A 16,839-nucleotide genomic window follows, 5' to 3' on the forward strand; every position below is an offset into this window, starting at 1 on the left:
TGGGGTTTTAGAATTAGTACACTGGTGTATAGACGTAGTTTATGCTAAAATGAGGATGCTGTGTCATTCAGAGAAATTGTAACAAGGATTGAGAGTATTTATGGGAATTCCTGGTATTATATAAATTAATGTAACAAAAAAGAGATTAATACCTTTATTGTAAGTCGGTACAGTTAAAACATGTATTAATATTATGAGAGATTTTGATTTGAGATAACTTTTTAAAATTGTACTTGTACTTTTGTACAGTACATCCACAAATAATACTTTATAATCAGGGCTTGACATTAACTTTTTTTAATCACAAGCCACTGTGGCTAGTAGATTTCTATCATTGCTAGCCACTTGCCATTTTCACTAGCCACACCTTTGTTTTTGTGAAATATTTTTTATATGCATAAATTTGACATGCTAAAGTTACTTGATTTAGATGTTGTGTTATGTCCACATGCCGCCCACTTCATTTCACCTTTTGTGTGTGTATTGTGTATGAGCTTGTGAGCAATGGGTTGTGTCGCATTGCAGTTAGTTTTTATTTTGCATGACTATTGTAATGTATCTAAACTATGCACTAGTAATCTGCCCTGGCTATAGGTCAGATCACCAGTTAACTACATTTAAACAGGGAGTTAATCTCATTTTAAAGCAATGTCCCCTCCTCTTTAAAAAAATAACACCCAATAGCATTTTGTTTTTAATTAACGCTGTGCCGGTAAGAGTGGTTGAGATCAAACAAATAAAATGTGAACTGTCTTAAAGGGGGCGGGGCATATTAGGTACTAGAGAGCATTTGATTGGTCATGATTTAATGAGAAACTGAAGTATGAGGTGATGTGAATAAAACCGTTGATTGATTTGATCATGGAAGTGACAACTACAAGCTTTACATGTTCATATCAGTTTTATATCTTCTAAACAACAATTTTGTTACTATTTTGGAACACACTCGCTTATAGATATCCTACAACTAAAAATACTGCTACTAACTCATTTAATTTTGTGGGACCTACTATTTACTGCATACTTAAGTCATTCCAAACCTTCATGAGTTTCTTAATTCAAACATAATGGTTATTTTGAAGAAAGCTGAAAATCTGTAACCATTGACTTCTGTAGTAGAATAGCAATTACTATTGAAGTCAGTGGTTACAGCAAGGGTGGGTAAACTCTAGAGGTGTGAACCTATACTGGTCTCACGGTTCGGTTCGGTTACGATTATCATGCCATCGATTCGGTTCAATTTGATATCTCGGTGCATCACGGTGCATGGACGATGCTTTCCATATATAGTGTTATATTTTAGGGGGGAGGCTATAACATGCTGTCTGTATAAACACACAGACACACAGCAACACACTGTCTCTCATTCAAACACATTCACAAACATAGACAGCATCAAACAAACAAACACACACACACGCACACACACACAAACAAACACACTTAAGCCCTTGCAACAGGGAGAGCTCGCGCTGAGCGAAGCAGAAAAACAAAAAAAAAACAAAAAAAAAAGCACTTTTCCGACAGTCCCTTACAGAGAGCTCCGCTCAGCGCGAGCTCTGCCGGCTAAAGTAAACGCAGATTGCGAGGGCTTAAACGGAGCAGTGCTCGTAATGTTGAGCGAAAAAAAGAAAGACAGCTGTAAAACATAACCAGCTTTGTCTTTCTGTAGGAAACACACTTTAGATCTTTTTAGGGTAAGCGTTTTTTGAGTTATTGCCGTCTATAACTGAAAGTGTGTCAGGAAAATCGAAAACAAAACCAACTGAAGCGCGCTCATTTCTGGCGCCCCACTGGCTATACAGCACCCTAAGCATTTGCCTATGGTGCCTATGCCACGGGCCGGCCCTGAGTTGGCTGAGAGTTGTAAATAACGGCGCTCACCTCCCTCGCGACAGAGCGCATAGGAGATAAATGACGTCACTACATAATAACCGGTTATATTTATTACTGAATCGATACCGAATTGTCCGCGTCTGCATCGCGGTGCACCGAAGAAACAATTAATTTTGACACCCCTAGTAAACTCGGCCCTGGAGGGCCGGTGTCCGGCACAGTTTAGCTCCAACTCTAATCAAACACACCTGCTTATAGATTTCTAGTGATCTCGAAGACACTGATTAGTATGTTCAGTTGTGTTTGATCAATGTTGATGCTAAAGTCAGCAGGACACCGACCCTTCAGGACAGAGTTTGCCCACCCCTGGGTTACAGGTTTCCAGCTTTCTCCAAAATATCTTCTTTTTTGGTCAACAGAAGAAAGAAAGTTAAACAGAAAAATAAAGAAAGTTTGAAACTAGTGAAGTGTAAATAATGACAGAATTAAATTTTGGGTGAACTATCCATTTAATATGTAATAATTTATTCATACATTTATATTATACCAAATTACTGCAGCACAACTGTTTCCAACTTTGATAAAAATAAGAAATATGTTAACACTTTAGTTAAAGCACCACGTCTCACTAAAATATTGGCTGTTTATGTGTATATAAATGACATATTCTGTGTGATCTTATTCTACATCCATAACCCTACTTAAAACGACTACTTTAATGACTATTAAAAAGTAGCAAATTATGAGCATATTGAGCTAGTAGTCATAGTCAATGATGTGTTAACAGTGAGAAAAATTAAGTGTGACCAGAATTTATTTTTAGCAACAAATCCTCATTTTAGAATTATGTGACACAGAAGACTGAAGTAATGATGATTGCTGAGTGTTTGAAATCACAAATAAAATGCATTTTAAATATATTCAAATAATAAAAAACATAAATAAATCAATTAATTAATTAATTTTTAAAAATTAAATTAAATAACTTAAATTGATTAAATGAAATTAAAATAATAAAAATGAAACAAAATAAAATACATTTAAATAAAACATTTATAAATAAATAAAAGTACAAAAATTCAAAATAATAATAAAAATTAAAATAAAATTGTTCCATAACCTACACAGCTGTAAAATTGTTCAGGCACTGATGCGCCCTCTAAACTTTCCTTTTACCTCTTAATCAGTCATCTCCAGTCATCCTCTCTGTTCTTTACTCTCCCTCTCTTTCCATGTTCTGTCTCTTTTGCCCGTTCACCAGGCTCCGCTACAAGGGTGGTATTGGCTTACTACTTGTCCTATATCTGCTCATGGGAAACTTACACGCCGCACTGTGTTGTGTAACACACACGTACAGTACACTACTCTACTCTAAAATGGACTTTGTGGGGCAGACTGTGAGAACTTGTTTTAGCAACCACAAACAGGTAAGGGGGCCCTGCTCATGTGTACGTGAGTGCTTGCATGCTTGAGTATTTTGTAATGTTGGTGATATTGGATATCTAAGATGTGTTTGAATTAATCATTTTCCTCTAGTCTGATTTGAAATAATTTCCCCTGTCGGTTTTAAGGGATGATGCAAAAGCAGCGCCAGAATGAGAGCTAAACATTCGTGTCTAAGAGACTTTCATTTTATTTCACACATGGATTCCCACAAAACATAAATAGCTAACTAAGTTTTTTGAAATGTGCAAACAAACAGTGCTAGGGTGTTGCTGTGTTCTGTTAATGCACACTTTTTGGTTGTTTGCATTTTGATGTGGTTGCTAGGATGTTCTGGGTGGTTGCTATGCAGTTCTTAAAGGTGCTGTATGTATGTTTTTAAGAAACATGCTAAGTGAACATTCTTGTTTATCTCAAAAACAATGCTGAAGTCAGATGTTCTGCTTTGAAAATGTGAGTTACGTGCCAGAACGGCTGCATTTGTTTTTTTTTTCATTTAAGCTGCCCTATGCCAGTTTAGCCAATTATATTTCAGCACCCTGGGTTGCCTTGTTGGAAAACTGCATATTTCATTTTATTCAGTCAAAAAGGCTCTCAAAGCATGCGTCCGTGACCGAAATGTGACTTCCGGATGACAGTAGCAGACTCTGAAATGAGATGCAGATTCAGAGTTCCAGTTTAGGTTATTAATTAGCAAACTATATAAATATTACAAGCGTAAACATTAGGTGAGCAGGTTACATTGTAACTCTGTGTCCTAACAACACGAGATGTGCAACGATAAGCAATTTAGCTGTTTGCACACAGCCATTCAGAAGCACAGGATATGCACTCATTCACCAAAAGTTATAATCTAATTAATACATATTAATCCTCTTTATCATTATTAAATGTAGATGCTGAATCACTATGTGTTGGTTTTGGGTCACAGTTCTAAAGTTCAATTTCAAATGGTTTATTTTATTTTCAAGATCTGAGGTGAACTTTCTGCTGCTGCTTTCAGTAGTATGGCAATAAAGGTCCTGTAATATGGCATTCAAACTCACATTATTAGCATTTAACACTGAATAAAGCACATGAGCTGTACCTGAGGTGATCATTGTCAAAGTTTTCTGTTCTTCAGCTGCAAGAAATAGATGCCATTTCTAATAAATCAATTTGAGGTGTTAGTTAGGACATAAACTCCTTTTAATATAGAAAATATTCTCTCTATCGCGCTCCGTTGCTTTTATAACGAACACAATTTAAATCAGCCTTTAGGCTCGATAGTCAGGCTCACTCCTGTTGTTCCTTAATCTGGCAACCTGTGCTTGCGTTTGTTTTGATCCAGAAATGCAATACCTAGTTCAACCACTGGGTGTCAAACTTACAATCTGCACCTTTCAGGTGTTTTGAGGTGATTCCAATCCACTTGTTAAGTGTGACGTCACGCGAATCGGCTTCCGGGTCCAAGCGCTCTATTCAAATGTATGGGGAGTCTCATGTAGTGGTAATTATAAACGTTTACAAAGCGATTTATTACTTTCAAAAATCACGATCGCAATATATATGTCCATGCCTAATGTCCGATGGCCAGAAAGTCATTCATTTTTTTTATAAATTGTTAAAATGTTGGTGTTTGTGATACGGCAAGCCCAGAGATTGTTTTGTACACTATGACTTTATATACAATTAACTTTAATGTGTGATATGAATTAAAAGTGATCATAAACAAATAATTTCTCAACTCAAATGAGTGGCTGCTTGGACCCGGAAACAGTATTACATACGTCACCAACACGTCACCACTTAACAAGCGGATAGTATCTGGATGTAGCCTTTATGATGCAAGCTGAGATTGCATCACTCAGCAATGCAATGTCAGACACAATGCCCTCAATGGAGCGAGTGACGTCACTGTGATGGGTAGGGTTAGGGGTAGGGTTAGATGAGCGCATTAAAAAGCATTGGATGCAGCTCAGATTGCACTGCACCAGGTCTGCATCCAGACCCCTCTCGTTGATTCTCGTGCATTCTGATGTGATCTAAGCTGCCCTGGCAGGTTTGTTAATGTGTTATGCTGTGGTTGCTAGGGTATTCTGACATTTTGATGGGTTATTAATGCCTGAGTTATAAAATAGGAGTAATTAGTTATCTTTGGGGTTAATGCATTGTGATATGGTTGCTAAGGTCATGCAGTATAGTTGCTAAGGTGTTCTGGTTGTTCACATAGGTGTAATAGTTGCTATATTGTTTTGGATGTTAATGCAGTTGATACTCTGCAAAAAAAATGCAGGGTTTTACACAATTTATGTATGTTTTCTAGGTGACGTAGTGGCACAGTAGGTAGTGCTGTCACCTCACAGCGAGAAGGTCGCTGGGTTGCTGGTTCGAACCTCGGCTCAGTTGGCGTTTCTGTGTAGAGTTTGCATGTTCTCCCTGCATTCGCGTGGGTTTCATATGGTTGCTCCGGTTTCCCCCACAGTCCAAAGATATGTGGTGCAGGTGAATTCTGTAGGCTGAATTGTCCGTAGTGTATGAATGTGTGTGGATGTTTTCCAGAGATGGATTGTGGCTGGAAGGGCATCTGCTGCGTAAAAACAAGTTGGATAAGTTGGCGGTGAATTCCGCTGTGGCGATCCCGGATTAATAAAGGGACTAAGTAGACAAGAAAATGAATGAATGAATGTATGTTTTCCCAACACAAATTGATTGTTTACTTAATAAATTTAAGTGGATTGAACCCTGCTAAGAATTCTCCTGTTTTAGCTCATTATAGAAGTTCAAACAAGCAAGAAAAAACTTGAGTGTGTTGATATCAGTGCTAGATTGTTGCTAAGTAGATTGCTATAGTGTTTTGAGTCGTTGCTTACAGTCCAAATCTAAAGACCTAACTTATCCCACAGGTCAATGTAAGTCTATGGTATTTTTAAATTATGCTGTAAAAAATGCTGGGTTCCACATAATTCATTCATTTTGTCTTAACACCATTCAACACAATTCAATTAAGTTAACTTAGTATTTTTTACAAAATTAAGTGGATTAAATATACAACCATAATTAAACATAAAATGAGGCTATAACTGCAAAAAGGTCCACTTTTTAAGAAAAAAGAACCACCCCTTTCACCAGACTGGCTACAGGCCTGATATATACCTACTGTACATGCATATATACATCATTAAAGAAAGAAAGAGGGGGAAAATATTGCATATATGAATACAAATAAAGATCCAATTATGAACATCTGTATTTTGTACACAAGTACGTAGTAAATAAGTCCACTTAATGTAAACTGTGACCACAATTCCTTAAAAGTTTGTTACAGTTCATCAAATCAAATTGATCAAAGTTTGTGTTCACTGCTAGAAAATTCCTATTCTTAAAAGCATTTACTACACATGCGTGTCACCTTAAACACTGACCTGAGGGATCCTGGCAGTCTTGTTTACACAACACAACAGCCTGAGCTAGGCCTCCAGGAGCTGATTTAGAGGGAAGTGATGTTCAGAGAAATGTCTAAATGGTGTGTGAAGCATGTCTCATAAAAAGACTGAGCTTGCAAGAAATACTCCACTGCCGTTTATGACTTGTGGCTGGAGCCGCAACCACGTGACACATAAAAGTGGAAAAAGACATTAAAGTGGCAGTAATGGTGTTTTTTTATCGTTAAACAGCTGCACACAGTTCACCTGATAGAAACGCTCATCCACAGGATTTTGTTCTAACTTCAGATTTCTGGAAATACAAAACAGATTCAGAGGAATTAGTATCATGCTTGGTTACCTATTGGTAAATGCTCCTGGTCTAATCATTTTCTCACCGTAGTAAAGCAGATCTCCTCTTGACTCTGGGTTAGATTGATCATTCACGTTGTGGTTGTAGCAGCAATATGAAGATCATCTGTGTCTCATAGACATTTTGAGGTAGGACATTCAAGCAGTCTGCAGTGGGTTTAGTTTTGGTGCATTGGACAATTAACCTGCTGCTAGATCATCTACATATTAGATTGTTGTAGTAAGTACTAGAAAACCGATTAGTTTCACCACAACAATCTCAGTTATGCACAAAGCACAAACTTTCAGCAATGTTAAATAGTAGCTCTTTCTTCTTTTAATCTTTAATCTTCTAATCTTTTTTTTTTGTACATTTGTCATTTTGTCTGATTTTCATATAATTCTTTGCCTCCAATTAAATTTTGTTATGATTTTGGTTGACATAAAAGTTTCTAATGCTTGATTGAAGTTTTTAAATCAAGGAGATACAAAGATATTGAACAAATCAGATTTTAAGTTATTGTGCTGCTCTTCTATAATCCTAAAAAGATACTGTAACATACAATGATTAGAAAAAAAACAGAATATATACAAATATAGAAATGAGTATTTGTGTCAGATAGTTTTTTAAACAGAAAATAGAAAATGGATTGATAGTGTGAGTACCCACATAGAAATCTTATATATGACAATATATGCATATGGCATATGTTAAATAAAAGTATATATTTGGATTTCAAATCTATAAATTGCTGTATGTCAGCAGTGGTGGTGGTGTGCATTGGCACGAGACCGCAAGCCTAGTGCCTTAGTGTCCCACCAGTAATGATATACATCCATATCGCTCTGCTACTCGTGTGGTACTGCGTTTAACAATTCGATGGCCTAACCGTGTAAATAAAAAAGAAAATCAAACATGTAAAGTCTAAAAATCCTTTTGTATGAGGAACTACTTTTTTCTGCCATTCATTCACATCTGCAGCTGATGTCAGAAAATACATAAGAGTTGAATGATTCTCTAGGGTAATATCTAAAGCGATGACAAAACGGGGGATTTTGCTCACATTTTAAGATTATGAGGCTGATCGCCATGAAATGCCTTCAGTCTAGAGACATTTCCCACACTCAGAAATAAAGGTACGCGAGCTGTCACTGGGGTGGTACTTTTTCAAAAGGTACAAATTTGTACCTTAAAGGTCCATATTAATACCTCAAGGGTACTTAAAATTACAAAAGTGTTCCTCTTAAAATTTTTAGGTACTACCAGGGCTTAATTTTGCCGGAACACACCTCTGAAATCTGATCCAGCACCTCATTTTACCTATCCCCTTTCTCAACCACCCTCCTCCCCCTTCCGCAGATTAACTGTTTATATATAATAACTTTACTGTTAAAAGTTATTATTAATTAGTTAATAAATAATTAAAGTTATTAGTGACTAATAAAGTCATGGTAACTAATAGCCTTAACACTTCTGATTTTGATTGTAATGCAATCATGTGCATCTTTTGTAAAGCTGCTCTGCAACAATAATTATTCTAAAAAGCTCTATACAAATAAACTTGAATTTCATTGAATATATGACATTTTTTATAATGTGTAAAATCCAAATTTGAATTTGTATGCATATGTAGTTTGCATATATTTCCATGTATCAGATTTATAATTGGGAATATCAAAGCAAATGTTCAGGATATGCATTATGTTAACATTATGTGCATAATATTATAATGTATAATATCATGCTTTTATGTAAAAGAAGTAGCTAAAAATGTTACTTTTGGCAAAAACCAATCTGTTTTCAAGCTTCTTAAATGCACAGGAGACCAAGGGGGTTTTAATATGATAGCATGTCTAGTATGTCTGCATATATAATGTTGTATAGTATAGCACTTGTGTTTTGGTTTTTCTCCTGTGTTGCCTTCGGATTTGGCACTTGTTCCCTCCCTCGTTCACATGTTCACACATCCCACTATCAGTCCTCGGTCTCAGACTCCTGTAGCACTAATGGCTGTTGTCACAAGTTTTACTGCAGCACCCGCTGCGACCATCTGTCTGGTCTCTCTCTCGCTCATCAATGATGCTTTATCAGCACGTCTGCCAAAATACAATGTTGCCAGAGCAGCACAGAGGATAATTAATCTGCAGAATTGGATGATATGGCACAAGTGTATACTTGTTAATCACTGCAAAGAAAGCACGAAATGACATTGACATGAAACCGTGACCTCTGCCTTCCATTTGCATCGCAACTCACGGCATAAATCCTGCTGCCTTGCAACTAGGGGATGGGTGACAATGGACATGTGTATTGATATTTGTGGTTATTCTATTGTTCTGAAAGACTGTAAATTTAAAATGTGTATCAAACAAAAGTTACTTAGAAATTGTATATTAATAAATCATATATACATTAAAGAAAAAATATTTATATGCAGTTGAAGTCAAAATGATTACCCCTCCTGTGAATCTTGTTTTCTTTTTCAAATATCTCCCAAATGATGACTAACAGAGCAAGCAATTTTTCACAGTATTTCCGATAATATTTTTCTTATTATTTGTTTTATTTCTGCTAGAATTACAGCAGTTTATATATTTTTAAGTCGTTTTAAGGTCAAAATTATTTGCTCCCCTGTTTTTTTTTTGTTTTTTTTTTGATTGTCTAATGAACAAACCATCTTTTATTACTTTACCTATTTAATAAAATGTCATGCACTGTCACCATGGTAAAGATAAAAGAAATTAGTTTTTAGAAATTAATTCTTAAAACTATTATGTTTAGAAATGTGTTAAAAATCTGCTTCACATTAAACAGAAATTAGTCTAAAAATAAACAGGGGGCTAATAATTCAGGAGGGCTAATAATTCTGTCTTCAACTGTATAAATACATTTTTTTATACAAAAAAAATATGTAAATATACATATACGTTTTCTGAATTTTTTAATTAGTCATTATTTATATTAATAAGAAGTTATAAAAGAAAAATGTTAATTTGCAATGTGCTGCTAAATATCTATATTGACCATTGTCATTATTCAGGCTGTAATAGTAGTAGTAGTAGTAGTTGTTGTTGTTGTTGTAGTTGTAGTTGTGGTTGTTGTAGTAGTAGTAGTAGTAGTAGTAGTAGTAATTGTTGTTATAGTCGTAGTTGTGGGTTGTGGTTGTTGAAGTAGTTGTGGTTGTTGATGTTGTTGTTGTTGTTGTTGTTGTAGTTGTGGTTGTTGTAGTAGTAGTAGTAGTAGTAGTAGTAGTAGTAATTGTTGTTATAGTTGTAGTTGTGGGTTGTGGTTGTTGAAGTAGTTGTGGTTGTTGATGTTGTAGTAGTAGTAGTTGTTGTTGTTATAGTAGTAGTTGTGGTTGTTGAAGTAATAGTAGTTGTTGTAGTAGTAATAGTTGTGGTTTTATTAGTAGTTGTGGTTGTAGTAGTTGTTGTTACAGTAGTAGTTGTTACAGTAGTAGTTGTTGTTATAGTAGTAATTGTGATTGTTGTAGTAGTAGTAGTAGTAGTTGTAGTTGTTGAAGTGGTAGTAGTTGTTGTTGTTGTTGAAGTATAGTAGTAGTGGTTGAAGTAGTAGTAGCAGTCATTGTGGTGGTGATGGTGGTGGTAGTAGTAGCTGTAGTAGCAGCATCAATTGCATTAGTAATTGCTATAGTAGTAGTAGTAGTTGGTGTACAGTAGTACTTGTTGTAATTAATATTATTGTTATTATTACTGTTGTCCATTTTTTACTGTCATTATATCTATCAATACATTACTAAATTATATACATTACATCTTTTTTTATGTATATCTATGTTATTTGCTTTGTTAATTGATATGTGTGACCTATAACAATTTTAACTATGCATGTATACATGTTGAAATCAGAATTATTAAAACCCCTTTGATTTTTTTTTCTTTCTGTTTTTAATATTTCCCAAATGATGTTTAACAGAGCAAGGAAATTTTCACAGTATGTCTGATAATATATATATTTTTTTTCCTGGGGAAAGTCTTAATTGATTTATTTTGGCTAGAATAAAAGCAGTTTTAAATTTTTTAAAAACCTTTTTAAGGTCAAAATTATTAGCTCCTTTAAGCTATATTTTTTAAATTGTCCGCAAAACAAACCATCGTTATACAATAACTTGCCTAATTACCCTAACCTGCCTAGTTAACCTAATTAACCTAGTTAAGCCTTTAAATGTCACTTTAAGCTGTGTAGAAGTGTCTTGAAAAATATCTAGTCAAATAATATTTACTGTCATCATGGCAAAGATAAAATAAAACTATTATTAGAAATAAGTTATTAAAACTATTATATTTAGTTATATAATAGTTATATAATATAATAGCAATATTTTTATATTGGTTAATAAATCTGATTGCAACTGTACTGTATACAGTATGTGTGTACTCTGACCTGTTCACCCAGTTATCTTTACATGCGCACACACACACGAAAACACACATGCCAGTACCTGACGTTTTTTTTTTTGTTTGTTTGTTTTGTTTTGTTTTTTATCTGTTCTTTGTTGTTTTTTCTCTCTTTTTCTTCCACTTTTATGTGATCCCAGCTTTTGTACCTTTTTTAGAACATTACAATAAAAAAAAAAAAAATAATAATCAGTAAATAAATATCTGCATCGGCCAAAAGATATATGCTTTTTAAGATGCTTAAAAGTGGCATCTTTTGGACTTTTTAGAGACTTTTGGTCACTAAGAAATCTCTGTCGAACTTGAAACCGCTATTTTCATGCAGGGCTTCCAGTTCTTTGAGATTAGTCAACCTCTTAAAATATTTTTGTACATCCGTAGCTGCGACACAAATGCTACATAAGCAGAGGGCATGTCACTTGGAAATAGATTGCCGCTATCTAATCCTCTAAAGGCAACAGTTTATTTCTCACGTAATACCCCAGAGATGAATGACACACGGCTTCCTCACTGCAATCTGCAATCTGCGCTGCGGAGTCCCGCTCCTCAATACTGATCTAAGATCTGCGCTTCTGGGAGTTGAGAGATGTGATGTCATTACCGTGTTAATGCCTTATGGAATATCGCAGGTGGTTACCAAAAAAAAAAAAACAGATAATGCTGATCTGAGTGCAGCTCTAACGAGGAGCATCTTTATTCAAAGTGGAAATATCATGAATATCTGACTTTTTCCATGTTTATGTGCTATAATCAGATCCCTGGTGCATGTACCAACCCAGAAAAAGTGTGTAAGGAAAACCCAGTAACTATGTTTTAATCAGACTTTTTTAGCAAGCATGTGGATAAACAAACCGTTTAGATTTTACACCTCTGTTGATGCAAGAAGAAGAACTTGAATATTATATTATATTATATTATATTATATTATATTATATTATATTATATTATATTATATTATATTATATTATATTATATTATATCATATCATATCATATCATATTATATTAGATTAGATTTTATTTTATTATACCTGCACGTTTCCGCCCACTCTGCCAATGCAGTAGCCAGATATTTTAGTGAAAGTGAAAATCATGTGACATGTAGCCAAGTATGGTGACCTAAACACTGAATTTGTGCTCTGCATTCAACCCAAGTTAATCGGCAACCCTGCCTGTGCCAGGACTCGAACCTGCAACTCTTTCGATCACAGGTCCTGCTCTTTTATCACAATGAGAGATTTACAATATGTCTGTTTACTATGAATGAGTCTCCAAAGACATTTAAAATCTGAGTTACTGGGGAAAGGAAATAAATCAATTTTATGGCACACTGTACCACCAACAGGGGTCAGTTCGAAACTCCTTTGCAGGTTCAATATCATACATCATTTTAAAATGTACTTCTTTGTATTTTGGAGAAATAGGATTTTTTTGCATTTAATTTTCTTAACTAAATTCTTATTAAAAGGTTTTAAAATATAATTTATTTTAAAAGCACCAGGATAGCATTGCTGTATAAGGCACTTTCTAATATTTTTCTTGTCTTTAAATTTAACTACCTAAAATTTAACTTACCTAATTTAATATACATAGTTTTTGGTGTTGCCGTGGAATAAACTAGCATCTCTTTTAACATATTAATTAAAGGTAAGGGAATACCTCTAATCACTTTAAAATAATCTTTTTTAACACAATTAAATTTAAAGATAGTACCAAGCTCATTGCAGCTAACAAAATATGCAGTACTGACCAAATACCATTTTGCCACCAGTTCTCTAAAAAAAAAAAAAAAAGATTAACGATACATTAATATACAGTGATTGTTCAATAATGACACATTATGAGGACTGAGGTTATGTTTGTGCAGCATTTTCCAATACAACAAAACCTGCTTATGAAAATTGGAAAGTTTCAGTGGAATTTTAATTCAAAGTCACATTTTTTTTTTTTTTTTTACAATTTATAGCTCCCAGCTTTTTAAACAAATAAGATGGAATCACAAACTAATATAAATCCTCATTTTTTTAAAATAAATGTTTGCAGCTGTTTAAGTTAAAGTACTCCGTTCATAGTATCAAAATCTATAGTCTTTAATCCACCTTCACTATATTCCTTATTTATGTCATCTTTCCTAATATAATGGTACTTTTTTCTCCAAATGAAATCATAATTAATTCTGTTTATTTATTTTAACTTTTTGGATGAAATTCATAATAAGAAGCATAAATGAATCTGGAAATATGCATCTAGAAGTTGTATCATCTCCCTCTCTGATTTTGTGACTCTGATAATTACCTGTATGGTTTCAGTTTACTATTGGTCACTTCTGACATCTTGCCTGCATGTGATTTGCTTGTTTTGTTGTTTCTGAAGTGTCAGAATAGCCTGTAAAGTCTCTCTTCTGGAAATCAGCAACATATTTGAATATAAAAGGACATATTTTAGCTCACCCACCACAGTAGAGGCAGACTTTGACAAGCTATAACAAATGATCTGTTGGTTATTTTGTGCTAAAATTTTACAGAGGCACGCTCTAGGGACACTTGAGTAATCTATTTGACATCTTATAAAAAAGGGCATAATATATCCCTTTTAAAGAGCACACTCACTGCACACGCTCACTCCGCCTTTGTGTTGTCTTGTTAGTCGGTTTCCATAGAGGTCTGCTCTGTGTTGAGAGCGTCTGAAGGGAGTGGAGCTGCAGGATGACAGAGTTGCACTAGTATGAGTGGAGTAAAAGCACTCGAGTGCACCTGGATCATGTTTGCTCATCGCTTGTTTCATGACCTCATGACGGGACGGGGTTTCAAGGGTGCGAATGTGTCTTGTTGGTGACTGTACAGACTCTGGAACTGTGTTGTTATTAATACACTGTATGTTTTTGTGTCTGCAGGCTGTGCTGGAGGCCTGCGCTGAAACTACGAGCCGCGTTGGGATTGTAACGACTTCAATGGGCCACAACACTCACTGAAACACTGGAGGCTACTGAATGAGGTATATGAGCTAGCCGCACTCGCACACATGTTCACACATGAACATGAGCACTGACATTAAATTCTAGATTTTAATTAATTTAATCTGTATTATATACAATTTAAGTCAGAATTATTAGCCCTCCTGAATTATTGGCCACCTGTATATTTTTTCCTTAATTTCAGTTTAATGGAAAAAAAGACTTTCTCAACACATTTCTAACCATAAACAGCTTTTTAAAAAAATTAATAGCTTAATAATGATTGTATTATTTGGAATATGACAGGTAATGGCTGCCGCCATGTTTATTCTGAGCTGCAGGAGACAGTAAAGTCTAGATGGGATAGTATTGCGTAATTTTTGTGACACTGGTCAACAATAAATAATATTTTTACATTACCATGAGGGTTGCGGTTAGGGTTAAGGTAGTGGTAGATGCTAATAAAATACAAAAATTGCATAGTTTAATAAACAGTGTAAATACTTCTCATTATGGGCGTTGCTAGGCCTATTTTAGTAGGGCTGTAGCCCCCCATATTACCACTCAGCCCCTCTAAAACTTTTGCGATCAGCTCATTGCCTCTATTGCCTCAGTCCCCTTTAAGTTTGCTAAGAAAATGGTGTTTATTAATAAAATTGTTAAAATATCTGCTTATTATTTACATTCCGATCCTGAAATATGTGAATTAGCCTGTAAGTTTAAAAATATATATTTATATGTGTCACTTAATTTGAAAGGTTTATTTATGTAATACAAGGAAACAAAAAATGCATTTGAATATAGAAACTTATTTAGAACTCAAATGGCTATGCCTGTCTATGTAATACAGTGGAATACTAGTATACAATAAATATTAAACAAACATTTTTTGGTGAAATGTAATATATATATATATATATATATATATATATATATATATATATATATATATATATATATATATATATATATATATATATATATATATATAATTATAATAATTATAAATATATATAATTATAATTATATATATATAATATAATTTAATTTTTTATTTTTTGGAGCCCCCCTAAATGGAAATACTAAAATCATACTCCTCATTAACTTCCAATCGCAGCTGTATCCCTTCTAGCACAACTGCAGGAGAGATCCGAGCTGCTGGATTCACATCATGTTTATTTATAGTTTTCTTTTAAAATACATAAAGGTAAGCAACTGTTTATCTGGGAGAGGAATAGAGAAAATACTCTAGTAACATAAACAATGTATATCTTATGTGGATAAAGCCATCGTCCAGTTTTAGGGGCTAATAATAATAATTAATAATATTGACCCTAAAATGTTTTTAAAAATTTTAAACTGTTTATATTCTAGCTGAAATAAAACAAATAAGACTTTCTACAAAAAATATATATTATTGGAAATACTGTGAATATTTACTTGCTCCTTTAATCGTTATTTTGGAAAAAATTTAAAAAGAAAATCATAGGAGGGTTAATAATTTTGACTTCAACTGTATATATGACCAATTTATTTTTTCATGAAATGAAAATGACAACAGCACACACACACACAGATGCCTTTTGATAGCAATGACCTTTAATTCTACATTTTACTACTTATCTGGAGCGCAATTGTAAAAATAACTCTTGCTTAATCTGTGTCCTACTCACCCGTTCAGTCAGGCAGTGATTGGTGGAGCAATAACTCAGATCTGCCTAGCAACAGATCTGTTTACTAGACAACACAGCTGGGGCTGAAAGAGGCACTTTCACATAAAACACCTCCAGGAAAAAAAACTAGTTTGCTCAAACCGCTTGGGAAACACAGCTTTAATGATTCATGCCTGAAGAGCTGGCGTACTGTAATGTGCAGGTTTACTGTAGTGTGTTCACACGTGCGGATTGTTATAGGTACGTCTCATTAGAGAGTAAAACACACGTGCGCATGTGTTCAGGCATGTTCTAATGAGTGTAGGTGCGGTCTAATGTAGTTTACATGCTTGATGTCATGTCAGTCTGAATTTGTATGGTTTAAAAAGCTAGATTTGTGAATGAGTGGCATTGATAGCCCACTGCTCGTGAAAGAAACATTGTTGTGCTAATGTTTGTGCTGATTGTAAATTAATTCATGAAAATAAGGCTAGTGTAATTAAAGCTACATAACACTTGTTTATAAGATTGTCATTAACCCTTTATAATCATGACAAGACATGTCATAAATATGAAATAGATTTCTTTTCACTGAGTTAGGTCATTTTAAATGGAAATATGATATTGTTTGAGATATCTTTATGAAAACTTGACATAAACAAATTTAAAATTAAAGCTTTTCTTTGTCCTTGTCAAGACAGCTGGACATCACCAAGAAATTAAAATCAGCCAGTGTCTTTGTCATGACAACTTGACATCAGCAAGACAACATAACTTGTCAT

The 16,839-nt window shown here is 34.3% G+C and overlaps 2 protein-coding genes across 5 annotated transcripts in view; one reads left to right on the forward strand and one right to left on the reverse strand.

Moving 5' to 3' along the window:
- Window positions 1-16,839, reverse strand: part of hpca (hippocalcin) — an 802,589-nt gene that overhangs the window by 469,684 nt on the left and 316,066 nt on the right. The window lies entirely within an intron of this gene.
- atxn1a (ataxin 1a) overlaps window positions 1-16,839 on the forward strand; it is a 214,394-nt gene that overhangs the window by 138,720 nt on the left and 58,835 nt on the right. For all 4 annotated transcript variants that reach the window (XM_073930870.1, XM_073930869.1, XM_068215141.2 and 1 more), the window contains exon 3: window positions 14,346-14,446. The gene's annotated coding sequence lies outside the window, so the exon portion shown is untranslated. The remainder of the gene's footprint in view (window positions 1-14,345; window positions 14,447-16,839) is intronic.

The sequence above is a fragment of the Danio rerio genome, chromosome 19 (genome assembly GCF_049306965.1).
Source record: "Danio rerio strain Tuebingen ecotype United States chromosome 19, GRCz12tu, whole genome shotgun sequence".
NCBI lineage: Eukaryota > Metazoa > Chordata > Actinopteri > Cypriniformes > Danionidae > Danio > Danio rerio.